The sequence below is a fragment of the Prionailurus viverrinus genome, chromosome C1 (assembly GCF_022837055.1).
Source record: "Prionailurus viverrinus isolate Anna chromosome C1, UM_Priviv_1.0, whole genome shotgun sequence".
NCBI classification, from domain to species: Eukaryota; Metazoa; Chordata; class Mammalia; order Carnivora; family Felidae; genus Prionailurus; species Prionailurus viverrinus.
This window is the reverse complement of record NC_062568.1, coordinates 187,928,696-187,945,472: the sequence shown is the minus strand read 5'-3', so window position 1 is coordinate 187,945,472 and position 16,777 is coordinate 187,928,696.

Genomic DNA, 16,777 nt, shown 5'->3' with positions numbered 1-16,777 from the left:
AGGATCCCAACAACGTGGGAAGGGATTTGCGGTATCAGGAGTTGGCCAGACCAGTGAGGACTTGGTTAGCCCCAAGGAGAGTATGTAGTATGAGAAGCAGAGGGTCAAGTGCAAATCCTCAGTCAGACAGGAGAGAGACTAGATGTACGATCCTGTGTCCTAGGCCTGCCCTGATGAGGAGGGGGATCTGCTTCCCCCCACTTGGTTGTCCCTTTACCATCCTCCACCCTTCCTCTTTCTCCACTCTTTTTTTTTTATTTTTTTAATGTTTATTTATTTTTGAGAGAGAGACAGAGTGCAAGTAGGGGAGGAGCAGAGAGAGAGAGGGAGACCCAGAATCCGAAGAAGGCTCCAGGGTCCAAGCTGTCAGCATAGAGCCTGTCACGGGGCTCGAACTCAAGAACCTCGAGATCATGACGTGAGCCGATGTCGGACATTTAACCAACTGAGCCACCCAAGTGTCCCCCTCCTTCTCCACTCTTAACCCCTCTCCCCAGGTCACTTTCAATGCCCCCCACATGGTTTCAGAGCCTGGGTCTGTGTCTTCCTTCCATCAGGAGTCCGGAAGACTCAGATGGAGCTGCCAAGCTGGAGGCAGAAGAGATCTGAGTCTGGAAACTTTCCTTTTAAAGCAGAGCAAGAAACAAATGGTTCTCCAATCCACCAGGATCGCCTTGGGTTGGAAATTTAAAATGCATTAAGGTTGAGAGGCCCATAAACATGTCATAACACGCTCTGCAAGCTGCTGCCTCTGTGACTCGTGGGCACAGGAGCCCCGGAGGGCACAGGCAGGCATATTTGCCACACGCAGATGGGCACACACATCCATACGTGCCCATCCCTGGAACACACTCCCTCCACACCTGTGCATGTATGTGCACGCACTCTCCCCACAGACACACGCAGCTCTGTGCACACGGTCCCCCAAACGATGTCCATACAAAGCCCCTGCACACACACTCACCCCTCACATAGGAAGAGATGTGTAACTACACTCAGCCCTACCCGTGTGCATAAATATACATACCTGCTGCACTCACACACGCACACAGGTTTACACACATAGTCACTCCACAGACATGCACACACCTTCACCATGCACATGCACACACATGCGTACACACATACCTCCACATTTATACACATCTCACAGAGATAAGTCCAGACCCCAGGTTCACCCTGGGTGGGAGGCAGACATTCTCCCTCCCCACGCACAGACACACACAGATGTACACACTCACACACACTGATGCCACCCACATCTACACGGATGTGTGGGCACGTTCAAATGCACTCATCCAAAATATAGACATTCATACGCATACACGCTCATCCCACACCAAATGTATGCATTTACTTTACCCAAAGCAAAGATGTGCACAAACATGAACGCACACCCACCCGCAGGGAGTGTGTATACATATGCAGCCCACAGAGACGCATAATCAAATAAACATTTAGCATTCCTACAAACTTCAACAACCATCTGGGTGACCATCCAACAGCCTGGACTCTGGAGTGTTTTAAGCTTCTCTTCTCTGAAAATGCCACCATTTGCCAGTGGCTCAACCAAAAACCTGAACATCACCCTGGATTCTACCATGTTCCTCGCCCTCCACAGCCAGGCCATTCGTGAAGGTAACCATTTCCGTCATCTCTGAAGCCTCCTCCCCCTCCGAGGCACCGTCTCTCACCTGCACCACTGCTACAGCCCCCTCCCAGCTGTCCTCATTTCTGCTGTTGCCACCTACAATCCATCCTTCACGTGGCAGCCTGGAGAAAGGACCTTTTGGTGGCTTTGATGGCACTTTAAATAAAATGCAGACTCCTTACCAAGCCTGCAAGTCTGCCTGACCAGACCGCTGTCTCTCATGCCTGGACCTCACCTCACACACCTGCTGCCCACTCACCATACTGGCTTCCTTTCCCAGTCTCAAGCACACCAATCCCCTCAGGACCTTTGCACATACCGCTCCCTCCACCGGGGATGATCCTCCCCTGCCTCTTCCTTGGCCTACACTCACCATTTCCATTGAAATGTCACCTGCACAGAGATGGCTTCCTTAATTATCTAATCTCAACAGCATGCTCCCCATTATTTGCAATCCCCTGTATCTTGTTTCCTACGTAGCCCTTACTGCCACAAGCAATTTCTTTACATTTATTGTCTGTCTTTCCCTCTAAACCTGCGCTGTCCAATAGAGTAGCCACAGGGAGCTATTTAAATTGAAATGAACCAAAATTAAATTAATTTAATTTAAATTAAACCAAAACCCAAAATTCAGTTCCTCCGTCCAACTGGCCACATTTTGAGTGCTCAGAAACCACAGGTGGCTAGTGGCTGTTCTACTGGACAGGGTGAGCGTTTACATCATTGCAGAAGGTTCTCTTGGATGACATTGCTCTAGCATGCAGCTTTGAGAGGGCAGGGCGATGGCTCTTCTACTCACCAGTGTTGACTCTGTGCCCAGCATGCTGTTTGGCCCATGGAGGGGCTCAGGAAGTATTTACTGAATGAACTCACACATGTGCACACAGTCATAAAAGGAGATACGCCCTCCCATATATCAAAGACCCTACTCAAATGCCACCTCTTTCTTGGAGCCTCTTGTCATCCTTCTCCTCTCCCTTTCCCCCAGCCCCAAGCTTATACCTCTGTGACAGAAGGGTCCTTACGGGCCACAGAGCTGAGTTCACCACAGGCACCTTTATCTTCCACTGGCTGTGAGAAGAGAGGAGAGAAGGAAGTGTCTGGGGTCATGTCCTCATGAAGCCCACTCTGTCCGTCTCTTTAGGGACAGTAGAATAACTACAGTTAGTGTACAAGCCCTGGACACAGGTAATCCCAGGTTCACACCCCAGCTGTGCCTCTTACTAGCCATGACTTTGGGTCATTTGCTGTACCACTCTGAGCCTTGATTTCATCTGTAAAATGCACATAATGATGCCTACTTCATGGAAACACTGTGAGGATCGAAAGAAATACCATATGTGGAAGATGTCACACAGTGTCGCGTGGGGGGGCGTTGCCTACCTCAGCAGAAGTAGGACTCATTTACATCCTACCATCCACAGTCTTGTGTGGAAAGTTTATTCTCGACTCATTCCAGCAATGTCTGAAATTCTTTATAGATGAGGGCTGCAGGTCACTGCCCAGACAGCCTAATGATTAACTAGGCTCTGATCCCGGCCAAGTGGCTGCAATTCTGAAGCAAAACAATCAATGGTCGTATCTCAGTAATTAGTTTACATGGTACTGAAAGACTAGTGCTCCTACAAATATTTTGTTAAAAGGAAGTCATGATTACCACTGAACCCTAAACGTGGTCCTGAGATGGGGCGGGGTCGGTCACTGAGCTGCCGTCGGCCTTCGGGCTTAAGATTCTCCAGGTAGGCTGATGGAGGAAGAAGGTCTTGGGCAAAATAAATGATCCGACCGAGAAGAGCATGCCCCATGAGGAAGCAGCTAGCTCAGGAGGAAAAAGAAGGGGACCTCACGGGGAACTCAGCCATCAGGCAAAATACAGCATCGTGTGGTGGTAAACTCATGGCATCTGACACCAAACGGCCTGGGTCCAGTCCCAGCCTGCTCCTCACTGGCTGGGTGACCCTGACTGTATTACTTGTTCTCTCTGTTCCCTTATCTGCGAAGCAGGGATAACAGCAATACCCACTTCAATGGGGTGTTTGGGGGAGTATATTAGTTATTATTTAGAAAGTGCTTAACATGGAAACTGGTGCACATTGAGCTCTATCCCAGGGTCTGTTAAGTTGGTGGAGAGAGAAGTACTGAGATCTGGGCAACCTCTCTCAGCATGGCCCTCTCTTTTCCCCTTATCTCCTCACCAAACCTTTTTCCTATTTTCTTTAAAGTCCCCCACTCCCCCCCCCACCCCCACCCCAATTCTAGGCCAATTCCATCAGAGTCGCAAAGTGGCTCTAAAGGAAATACAGGAGACCCAAACCTGGGGAAAGATGCTCAGCCACTCGTCTCATTATCATCCAGGGGTGGGAATTCAGACAGCATCAGAGATCCCGGAAGGGCCCCACAGAGGACCAAGATATACTCAAAACGCTTCCTGAATGAGTGCACCTTTATTCAGTTGGAAATCTTGATGCAGCATGTAACTCTCGGGGTAGGCTTCACACATCCATGATTCAAATTTTTTTAATACTGAAATAACACGGGTACACTAGCAAAAACTGACTGCATTTCAGTACTTAACAACAATGCAGTGTACCAGAACATCAGAATATTAAATCCTTAAAAGTCTTAGAGTCCCATTATCATTCCCAGATTTCATGGTCAAGGGCTGTTTGGGAAGGGCCTGTCCCCTGAGGCAGCCCCTCAACAATGTGAAGCCTGGGGCCAGGGGTGTGGAGCAGGGTGTGCACAAGAGGGAGAAAGAGAATAAATCATTGAAAAAGACAGGTGGGTATCAGGCAGCATAGGACCCCCAAAGATATTCATGTTTTAATTCCTGGGATTTGTGAATGCTACCTTACAAAGCAAAGGAGACTTTGCAGGGGTGCCTGGGTGGCTCAGCCGGTTAAGCATCTGATTTCAGCTCAGGTCATGATCCCACAGCTCATGAGTTTGAGCCCCATGTCAGGCTCTGTGCTGACAGCTCAGAGCTTGGAGCCTGCTTCAGATTCTCTTTCTCTCTCTCTCTCTCTCTCTCTCTCTCTGCCCCTCCCCTGCTCATGCTCTGTCTCTGTCTCCTTCAAAAATAAATATTAAAAAAAAAAAGTATCATCCACAGACGATTTATTAAAAAAAAAAAAAGGAGACTTTGCAGATGTGATTAAGGATCTGAAGGTGGGGAAAGGATTCTGGATTTTCCAGGTGGGTTCAATGTTATCACAAAGATCTTTATAAGAGGAAGGTAGGAGGGTCAGAAAAAAAGAGAAGATCCAATGACAGAAGCCGAGGTAGAGTCACAAGCCAAGGAACGTGGGAAGCCTGGAGAAGCCAGAAAAGGCAAAGCCACAGACTCCCCGCTAGAGCCTCCAGGAGGAACACAGCCTGCTCAGGCATTTTAGACTTCTGACCTCGAGGTTTATGAGATGATACACTTGTTGTGTTAAGCCGCAAAGTGTCTGATAATCTGTCACAGCAACAGTAGGAAACTAATACAGAATCCATAACAGATAGGCGGGTGATTAACTCAACAAAGATTTGTCAGAGGCCTACTATGTGTGCCAGGCACTGCTCAGGGCAAATAATAAATGAGTAAACCAAGTGGGATCATTTCAAATAGTTAAAATAGCATGAAAAAAATAAGAAAGGTGGACGTGACAGAAAGTTACCCATTGCCGGGAGGGGCTACCTCAGGTGGAGCAGTCAGGGAAAACCTCTCCGAGGAGGTGGCCAGAGTGATGAAGAGCCAGCTGAGCTAAGACCTGAGAGAAGAGTATCGTGGACTGTATGGTTCAACCTTGACTCCCTAACAAACTGCCCCAAAATTTAATGGCATAAAACAACAACCATTTATTTGCTTCCAATTTTCAAATTTGCTGGAGCTCCTGGAAAACAGCTCACCTCTGCTTCATGTAGCACCAGCTGGGATGGCCCACCTGGGGCTGGAGGGTACACTTCCAGTACGGGTCACCCATATGGTCCAACAAGCTGGTCCAGCTGTCAGCTGGGAGCTCACGTGGGGCTGTCAGCTGGCTGTGACAATTAGCCTCCACATGGCTGCTTGGGCTTCCTCACAGGATGGCAGCCGTGCTCCAAAAGGAAGGGAACAGACGCTGCCAGTCTGAAACTGGCATAGAGTCATTTCTACCACATTTTATTGGTCAAAGCAGCTGCAGTCCAACCCAGAATCAAGAGGACAGAGAAACAGATTCCATCTCTCAGAGGGAGAAGGGACAAATAATCTGCAGTCACCTTTCACCCACCACAGACACCAAAGGCACTGGATTTGCAAAAGTCCTGAGCTAGGAATGACCTCGGTGAGTTTGGAGACAGCAGTGTGGCTGGAGAAGAGAACAAGCTGGCAAAGAGGAGAATGGTAGATGAGGTCAGAGAGGAGGGCAGCTACTGGATCGCACAGGGCCTGGAGGCTCTACTGATGAGTTTAGATTTTATTCCAAGGTAATGGGAAACCATTGGAGCAGTAAGTAACATAATCTGATAGACGGCTTTTTGGTTTTCGTTATTTGTGTGTGTGTGTGTGTGTGTGTGTGTGTTTTATTTCTTTATTTTTTTTAGTGTCACTCTTCATGCTGAGTGCAGAGGGGTGAGGGGGGGAAGCAGGTTGCTATAGTAGGACCATTCACTGAGATAGAAAACAATGAGAGGGCACACGGCTTGGTTTTAGCTGTCCACTTTTTCTTTTTGTGAACAGTGATGGAAGGGAGATTGGGGAAGAGTCTATTTCAGATTAGCTGCACCTGGGGAATAACAGAGAGTGGCAGTTAACAGCATGGGCCTTGGCCATTGTCAGCTTATGACCTTGAGCAGATAACCTTTCCTTTCTTAACCTTAGTTTTCATAAAATAGGGGATAATAATATCTATCCTATACAGTTCTTGGGCAGCTTAAATTAATGAGGTTATTAATTCACTCCACAAATGTGTACTGAAGGCCAACTATGTACTAGAGAAAGATTACAATGACTGTACCTCCATGGAGCTTACAATCAAACACAGAGTGATACAGGTACATAAATAATTCCGTGCCTCACACACACACCACTGCTCAGTAGCTATTTTTATTGTTGCATTGGAGGGGCCTATGGCACCCTCAGGTGGAGAGTTGCAGTAGTCAGTTGGCTACTCAGCCTGGCTATCTCTCTCTGCAGCTCAGTGGCCATTTATTGAGCACCTACTATGTGTCGGCCACTGTACGAGGCTCTTCCACATCCACTCTCCCTTATCATCTTCCCCAGAGTGGAGCTGTTAGGAATTCAGGGTCTCAGGTGCCAGGCTGAATAATTTACACCAGGTACCCAAAGGGCTGTATGATCTGGCCCTTGAGGCGTCACAGACACACAAGCAAGCAGTTTGTCACCCCTGCTTCTTCTGGAATCAGATCGTAGGACACACTACCAGTGTGCCAGGCTCTCTAAACTTTCCACTTATATTATCTCATTACATCTTCACAACGGCCTTACGAAATAGGTTCTGTGTTGTCCCCCTCCCACAGATGGGAACACAGAGGCCCAGAGTTGCAAAACAAGTAATTGGCAGACCTGAAATTTAAACCCACACAGGCTGACTCCAGGGACCACTATCCCCTACTGCCACATAGCCATTGGTGCGAATCCCCAAATGTAAGGACGGTGGGAGACCCTGCAGCCTCCTCTGTTATGGGGGGAGGCACAGGAGGCTTCTCTGGGGCCAGCAAGGACCAAAGCAGCATAACACTGCAGGAAGAAAATCAGCCTGGGAGTAAGAGCCCTATGGGGTCTGACTCTACCACGTCCTAGCTGCAGACCTTAGCAAAGAACCCTGGCTTCACTTGGCCTCCGCTTCCTTTCAGTAACACCGAGATCATCATTCATTCATTCATTCAACAAATAAGTACTGAGAGTCTCTTACGTGCCAGGACCTGTGGCACACGCACTGTCCCCCGTCCTCATGAATCTGACATCCTAGCTAGGAAGACAGATGATAAAACAAGGCAACAGACAAATACAATATTTTCCAGCCATAATGAGCACCGTGACAGAAATTAGCAAGGGGCTGAGAAGGAGAGGAGAGGAAGGGACTTGCTTTGGACAAGAGCACCCAGCGGAAGGATAAGAAGGAGCTGGCCGTGCAGAGAGGAGAAGCAAGAACATCTGGGCAGAGGGAGAAGAGAGGCAAGGACCTCAGGAAATTTGGGAACCACAAGAGCTCAGCGTAGCTGATGGGCAATGAAGGGATCACAGCATAAGATGCTCCTCAACTCTTGCCAGCTTGTCCTGAGCAGGAAAGAGGATGGTGCTTGCCAGACATTAGGCATGATGCCTGACATGCGGTAGACACTTAATAAATGTGAGTTCTCTCTCCCCCTCCCCCAGCCAGATGCTCCGGGCCCAGAAAGAGGCTCCTTCTCTGGGGTGGGTGGGGGAAGGGTGGCAGGGCAACCCCACCCCCAGCCATCTCGGGGTCCCCGAGCCCCGAGCCCGTTTGCCACCATCGAAGTGCACACTTTCTCTCTTTGTCTAATTATTCCTAATTGGGAGAAAAATTGTTTGGCAAATCAGCTGGCATCTCCTCAGCTCCGGTGTCCTAGCAACCCAGCTCTCGGGGGTGACATTGGGGAGGTGGCGCTCCAAGGCTTCCGCGCTGCAGGGAGACCGGGGCAGGGCGGCGCCAGGCTCCCCCGGGGTGACCTCTCCTGCGCCCCGGCCACCACTGCGCACTCCAGCGAGGCCAGCAGCGCTCGCACAGGCCAAAGCGGAGCCTCAGCCTTTCTGGAAAGCAGAAGGTGTCTCAGAAATAGATTTCTAATTTTCCAGCCACCTGCTCGGCTGAAAGATATTCTGGAGTTTATAATTACTTTTCAGGCACTTAACTAGAGTCTAGTTTCTAGGGCAACTTGATGCATCTCTTAATGTGTTTTTGGCTAAATCGCACCTTGCAGCTCAGCCGGGGCGGCCTGAGAGTGCCCTAGCCAGGCCCAGCGGAGGGTCCCGCATCCCGGGGTCAGGCCTTTGAAGAATAGTGATACTGACCACAGGGAACTGGAAGGAGCAAATGTGATGGTGTGGGTCAGGCTCCTGGCGCCCCCGCACGTGGCCCTTGAGAATATTTAGCAGCCGTAGTAATGGGTCTAATGGAAACAGATGGCGTGGCCTCCACCCTCGGGGAGCATGCAGGCTCAGCAGCCAGGCCTCAGGGGCAGAACCACCCTCCATCGCCCAGGAGCGTCATGGCTGGGCTAGGATTTGAATCCCAACCGCTCCATTGACTGGCTGTGTAATAATGGCAAGTTACCCACCACCTAGGTGCCTCAGTCTCCCCTCCTGGGAAGTAGAGATAATCGTGGTGCCTGCCTCAAAGAGTTGTGATGGGGCTTAACACAGTTAATTCATGGAAAGCGCTCAGCATAGTACCTAGCTCATACAGAGTGAGCACTGAGTAAATAGTCTATTATTGTTATTATTGAAAAATCACAGAACAGCTCCTGGAGGGCCAGGAAAGTCCTGTGTGGGCCACAGGAGACAGAAATGGCTTCGGGGAACTCACAAACTAGAACAGAGGTCTCCCAGAGGAGGAAAATATATACATATTGTAACTTCTAATTTGTATTTTTATCTTCTCCTTTTTGATTTATATTTAATGTATATCTTACAATGTGTGTATTCTATAAATAAATAAATAAATAAATATTCAGGGGCCTCACTCAAGAAGGTTCCAAGGACAGAGGAACATGGTTCAAAAAAAAAGGGTAGCACAAAAAAAAAAAAAAAAAAAAAGGGTAGCACAGAGGGAGTAAAACAAATTATTTTAAATGAAAGGGGCCCTAGGTGTCATTTGACTCACCCCCACCCACATTTCATACGTGGGGACACTGAGGGCCAGAAAGTGGGTCACACTTAACCCAGAGTCATGCCAGAAACAAGGATCCCCCTGAGGGATCCACAGAAAGCCCATGAAGCAGGCCCTGCAAGCCTTCCAGGAGACAAGAGCCCCGTGGGCCGCACAGTCAAGAAGGCTTCCTGGAGGAGGAGCACAGGTACCAACCTTTGAGTGGAAAAGTGCGGTTCCACACGGGCAAACCAAAAACAGAGAAGCAGAGCCATTGCTTAGAAAGCCCCTCCCACTGGGCTCCCCAAGGGTCATGACATGGGTGAACACCCCCACCAGAGCCAATTTCAGACATCAGGGGTTTTACAACTGGCAAATTTCCTGAATCTGTAACAATCTGTTGTGAGCTGGCGCCAGCATGCCCTGGAGGGTCTCTCACCCAGGTCGTGATCATTTGACCCTGAGGCCTCCTCACTCTGAATTTCTACCTCCCCCTGGTCCTCCCCTCAGTCTCCCTTCTTCAGGAGAAAAAAAAACTCAGTCCACATTTTTGTTGTCTGTCTGTCTTCTTTGGTGCTCTCTCTCTCTCTCTCTCTCTCTCTCCCCCCCCCCACCCCTTTCTCTCAATGTACCTGGTCATTCTTTGACCTGGGATGGGGGACCACAGGGGATCTCCTCCATGACTCCATATTTTGGGGTCTCTCTCTCTCTCTCAGTTCTGCCTACATGCATCTGGGTCTCTCAGCCTCCTTGGTACCTCGACTTCAGAGCACGTCTGTGGGTCCCCTTGGCTGTCTGTCACCTCTCTGGGCCTGTTTCTGTCTCCAAGTCTCTCTCTGGCTCTGAGTGTATGTGAATGGGGGCAGTGAACATCTGGGCTTCTCTGTCTCAGATTCTGTCTGTCTGTCTGCCTGCCTGTCTGCCTGACTTCTCTCTGGGCCACTCTCTAAGTTGGTGATTCTCAAAGTATGGTTCCAGAGCCAGCAGCATGACTTGGAAATCTGGTAGAAATGCGCATTCTTGGCCCCACCCCTGACAAAGATTCCCTCCTTGACCAAACTCCACTCAGTCTCCACGGAGCTCTTTTTCAACTAGGCCTCGATTTCCATGTTCTTTGTGTTGTCCAGATTTAGCAGGAATCCTGCTAAGTCCATTTAACCAGAACCCTCCCCCCCCCCCCCACACACACACACACGCTCACTAATCAGGTTCCTCAGCCTCCACCCACCCTCCCCCCAACCAGATGATGTCTGATCACCCTGGCCTGCCCCCAGCAAGAATCCTATCAGGCAGAATCCTCCAGCAAGAATCCTATCAGCCAGAATATCCCCTGACCCCTGATGTTTCCTCTCAGTAGTTTTCCATCCGCTGACCCCACCCCTGTACCTTAGCTTTAAGTTTCCACTTGCCTGTGCTGTATTCAGAGCCAAGGCCAATGTCTCTCATTGTGAAAGCCCATTTCAGGGGTCCCTACATCTATCCAGGTTGACTTCCAGCTAGAATAAAGTCTTCCTATCATGCTCCAACAAGCACCATTGAGTAGTTTCCTCTTTAAAACCCAAGACAGACTGAATCTGAAACTCTGGGAATGGGGCCCAGCAATCTGTGTTTCTAGAAGCCCCTCCAGGTGGCAGGATGTTTCTGATACAGGTCAAGCTTAAGCACCAAGGCAATCTCTCTTCATGGCTCTGTTAGGAGGAGGGGGATGGCAGGGGACTCCGACCTCTTGGCTTTGTCTGTCCCTGTGTCACTCACTCTCCTTTGTAGGTCCATGTCTGTCTGTCACACCCAAGGCCATTGGACAAAAGGCAGCTGGTTTCCATGGGCGTACTGCATTTGCTGTCCCCTGTCCCCAACAGCGTGGTCACAAACAAAGAATAGACAGCTCAGAGAAAGAAGGCTGCCCAGTCTGACTGGCCCCAAAGCCTGGGAAGGCTGCTGGGGATTAACTGGGAACTAGCTCTGCTTCCTCTGCTGGAGGTGATCACAAGACTGTGGCCGCATCAGCTAGTACAGTGGCTCCCTCCCCCTCGGCCCCCATGACCCAGGTGATTCTTTAAAGTTTTTTTTTTTTAATTTTTTAACATTTATTCATTTTTGAGAGACAGAGTGCAAGTGGGGGAGGAGCAGAGAGAGAGGGAGACACAGAATCTGAAGCAGGCTCCAGGCTCTGAGCTGTCAGCACAGAGCCTGATATGGGGCTCGAACTCACAGACTGCAAGATCCTGACCCAAGCCAAAGTGGGACACTTAATCAACTGGGCCACCCAGGCACCCCACTACCCGGGTGATTCTAATGTGCAGAGGGGCCAAGTCCTAATGCAATCCTCATAACTGCCTTAAAGATGGAGATGGGGATTCCTTTTTTACAGTTGGAGAAACTGAGGCTTAGAGAGGGAAAGTGCATAACTAAAAGTGACATAGTCAGGATTTGAACCCAGAAGTGTGGCCTATGCTCTTCATTCCACTCCATGGGAGGCATCTTGCACATAACACTGTCATTCTCCATGGCTCACTCTCTTCGGGTCTCCCAGAATGGCTGTATGTTCCCCACTCCAGCCAACCCAATGGCACCCTTTCCCTTTCTGTCCCATTCTCTGCAGCTCTGATGGCCCTGGCCCCCTGCAACCAGCTCTGCCCCTCAGAAATGGCTGACCTGTTAGAGGACCCCACCCAGGATGTGAACACTCTTCCTTGGCCTGCTTGCAAGGTTATTGTTATATCCCCACCAGGGAGGTTTCCGTCTGATATCTCCCAGAATGCTTCCCTCCATCCCTACTCCATGTAAATGCTCTGCTCCAAGCCCCCTGCTCTGCAACCTGGCCAGCAGACTTCACGTGATGTAAGGCCCTGTCCTCATCGCTGCAGGCCCACCACGAGAGTCTGCACCGGTGCTTTGCAGCCACAACACTGAGAGCAGCATGATTCCCTGACAACAGATCCCCAGACCTTCCCATGGAAGTCCCCCCAAACCATGGGAGTGACCCCAAATCTGCAGGAGCCCGGACCCCAGCCCTGCTTAAGCTCAGATTTTCTTTGAAGATTCACACTTTCTTTCTGAAAGCCAGGCGAGCTTTACATCCTGCTGCATAATGTGTCAGGGTTTGTTTCGATAAAAAAAAAAGAATGCCTATTGATTGAATTTTGACAAGGAACATGTATTACTTTTGTCATGTAAAATATTCAATTAACAAGTAAATATAATGCTTCTCCTTCCCTACTCTCAAGTAAAATTGATGATCCAGGGAGATGCTGGGTTTATTCTGTGGCCTTATGAATTCTCAACACAACTAGGGTGTCCCTAGGGGCATCCATAATGCATCCATTCTTTCTTTCATTTACCCATTTAACAAATACATTTGGAGTGCCTACCCTGTCCCAGGCATGGGGCTAGAGTCTAGAAGTATAATGATGAGTAACAGAGAAATGCTACCTGCCTCCAGGGAACTTCCTGTCTACTCAGGGGATCAAGATGTCAAAACACACACATACACACACACACACACACACACACACACACACATACAAAAGTATAATAACTTATAATAAATACACTGTAGAAAAAGCAAAAGGATGTACTGAGCAAGAATAATGGGGGTACTAAAATTGTTTCCAAGGAAGTGACATTTAAACTGAGACATAAAAGATGAATAGGAGTTGGTCAGGTAAAAAGGAGCAGTGGGAGAATGTTCCAGACATAGGTAATAGCCCATGTGAAGAGGGAAAGGAGACAGACCCAAAGCTTTCCAGCAGCTCAGAGATGAACCCTTCATCACTTGCAGCAAGAGCTCACAGGCCAAAAGCAGGAGCAGCCCCCCTCCCAAGCCCTGGAAGGCAGCTGGACGCTCTGCCAGACCGAGCTCAACTGCAGTCTCTAGGCACAAGGCCACCTGTGATCACACAGCCAGCATCCAGCTCAATACTGGCCCTGAGGCCAGACATGGAGCCAGATGGGGTAAGGGCTGGTGGGACCCAGGGATGCAGCCCCGAGGGGGAGAGCACAGGACTGTGGTCAACTCTGACCATGGCCAAGCCCAAATGAATCCTCTAGGGCTTCCCTGATGTCTGGCAACAGCACCTTTGGGACACGTGGGCAGGAGGGAATAGCCTTTAGGTACTTAGGGCCAGCCGCCCTTCTGAGCCGAGGACTGGTCAGAGATTCTACCTAGTGCCAAGATCAACACCTCACTTTGTGCTCCAGTCGAGGGTCCCTGGCCCCCGGTCCTGACCTGCAACCCTGACACCTTTCCTGGAAAGCCAGTCTCCGTAGGACTGGGGGATGCCCCTCTCCTGGGCCCATGTCTTGAGCCCTCGGCCACCAGGGCAGTGATGTGCTCATTCTGGGGTCCAGCACCCCCATACACACCATGTTCAGCCCAGCTGTTCTTCACGATGCTTCCCACAATCTGTCTAGAGGACTGGCTGGTTCCTTACGGACCCTGGCCTTCTCCCACTCGGACTATTGGCTGCTGTCTGGACTTGCAGCTTCCGTCATCCTTCTTCCTGTAGCTAGAGTGACCTTTCTAAAAACACAGATCTGATGGTGTTGCTTCCCTGCTCTGAACATTTCAGTGAACTTTCCATTGCCCTTAAGGTAAAGTCCAAGCTCCTTCATAAAAGTCAGACAAGTTCTGCATGCCCACCCCAGCCCCCATCTCTGCTCTCATCTTCCAGAAAGGAGACTTGTTGAGGAGGAAAGGGCACCGGAAGAGACTGGGGGAAGAGTGGGAGGAAGAATGCAGAGGTAGGAGCACAAGCTGGAACAGCCAAACCTTTGGCCTGAGCACCCCTCCACACCCACCCCCCAAGTCCCTAGCCCCCAGTCCCCAGCCCCCAGCAGAGCTGGAACAGGGCCTCAGAGAAAGCTTCTACGTTCTGAAGGCCTCAGCAAGGGCTGGTCAGCCACAGCGAAGCCTGGGCCTCTGCTGCCACCCAGGGGCTGGATGGAGCAGCGCAGGCAGGAGAGCTAGTCTCGTGGCCTCCCGGAGGCGGAGCTCATCTCCCCAGGACTCAGGAATAGTGAGCCAGATCCAGCCAAGGGTGGGGCCAAAAGCAAGGGCCTCAGTCAGCAGTGACAATGTTGCAATCCAGTCTAATGGGTCCTAAACACACTTCTATTATGCATCTGTCATAATACTTTGTAATTTACCTGTTGTTGTGTCTGGCTCCCCCACTAAGGCCCTGTAATCTGAGGTCTCTGCTCACAAAGCAATCCTATACCCTCTGGTCATCCAGCCTCTCCAGCTTCTTATCCCTTAGTATCCCCTCCTCTTCCCAAGCCACAGGGTCCTTGGGAACCATCCCCAACCAACTTCAGTACAACTTCTGCTTCTCCACGTATACCCTTTCTACCACCAACACCAGATTTTTGTTTGTTTGTTTATTTATTTATTTTGAGAGAGAAAGAGAGAGAATCCCAGGCAGGCTCCGCATTGTCAGTGCAGAGCCTGACGCGGGGCTCAAACTCACAACCCATAAGATCATAACCTGAGCCAAAATCAAGAGCTGGATGCTAAACCAGCTGAGCCACCCAGGCACCCCATCACCAACACCATGTTTGTTCACTCATTCATTCGTTCACTCATTCACCAAATATTTACTGAAAATCTTGTAGGTGCCTGGCCCTATGCTAGACAAGCAGACAGATAAGGTCCCTCTGTCATGGAGTTTATTTTACTTAGGGCAGACAATCAGATAAATGAACAAATTTCAAGTAGCAACACACCAAGTGGTGTGTTAGGTAGCATTTGGAGAGTGACAAAGGGAGAGAAATTCGTGGTCATGGAAGGTCTCTCTGATGCCAAGTTTGATGCTCGGATTTAAAAAATGTCCACTGTTGGGGCTCAGCGGGTGGCTCCGTCAGTTGGGTCTGACTCTTGATTTCAGCTCAAGTCATGATCCCAGGGTCCTGGGATTGAGCCCCATGTCAGGCTCCACAGAGTGTGGGGCCTGCTTAAGTTTCTTTCTCTCTCTCTCTCTCTCTCTCTCTCTCTTTCTCTCTCTCCCCTTCTCCCCCAACTCACACTTTCTCTCTTTCTCTCTAAAATAAATAAAATTAAATAAAATATGTCCACTGCCTTCAAAAAGTAGAATCTGCTTTCCCTCCCTATAAGCCCCTTAAGTGTGGGCTGTACATTACTGACTCGTTTCTAACAAAAGAATGTGGCAGAAGCAATGGTATGTGGACCCTGCATGATTTCCAAGAGAGGATATAAAAGGCATGTGGATTCCTCCTGACTCTACATCTTTCTTTCAGATCACTCATTCTAGGGGAAGCCAGTTGCCATGTCATGAAGATGCTCTAGCAGCCCCATGGAGGCCCACATGGCTGGGAACTGAGGTCTCCTGCTAAAATCCATGTGAATCCACCATCTGGAGTGTGGATTCTCCCATCTCAGTCAAGCCTTCAGATGACTGCAGCCTGTGCCAACATCCTGCCTCAGCCACATAAGAGACCCTGAGCCAAAACTACCTGGCTAAGCCACTCAGGGGCCAGTTCCTCCACTAGACACAATAGGCACACTGCCCAGGTCCCACAATACTTTCAGGACCCGCAGAAATGTTTTGATTTCTATGAAAACTCAGAGAAAGAAATGTTATCACAAATATGTGCAGATTAAACAACATACTGCTGAACAACCAATGTGTCAAAGAGAAAAATCGAAGATACTTTGAGACAAATGAATATGGAACTATAATATACCAAACTGTGTGGGGTGCAGCAAAAGCAGTTCTAAGAGGCAAGTTCACAGAGATAAATACACATTTCTTAAGAAATAAGAAGTCTCGGGGCACCTGGATGGCTCAGTCAGCTAAGCGTCCGACTTCGGCTCAGGTCACGATCTCACAGTTTGTGAGTTCAAGCCCCGCGTCAGGCTCTGTGCTGATGGCTCAGAGCTTGGAGGCTGCTTTGGATTCTGTGTCTCCCTCTCTCTCTGCCTCTCCTCTGCTCATGCTCTGTCTCTCTCTGTCTCTCAAAAATAAATAAACATTAAAAATTTTTTTAAAAAAGAAACAAGAAGTCTGAAATAAACAACTTTGCACTGCAAAGAACTAGAAAAAGAAGAACAAACAAAGCCTAGAGTTAGTAGAAGGAACAAAATAAAAATTTTAGAGCAGAAATAAATGAAATAGAGCCTAAAAAGACAATGGAGAATATCAGTGAAACTAAGAGCTAGTTCTTGAAAAGATAAACACAACTGACAAGTCTTTAGCCAGACTCAGCAAGAAGAAAGAGAGAGGACTCAAATAAATAAAATCAGAAATTAAAGAGGAGGGGCACCTAGGTGGCTCAGTCGGTTAAGTGTCCAACT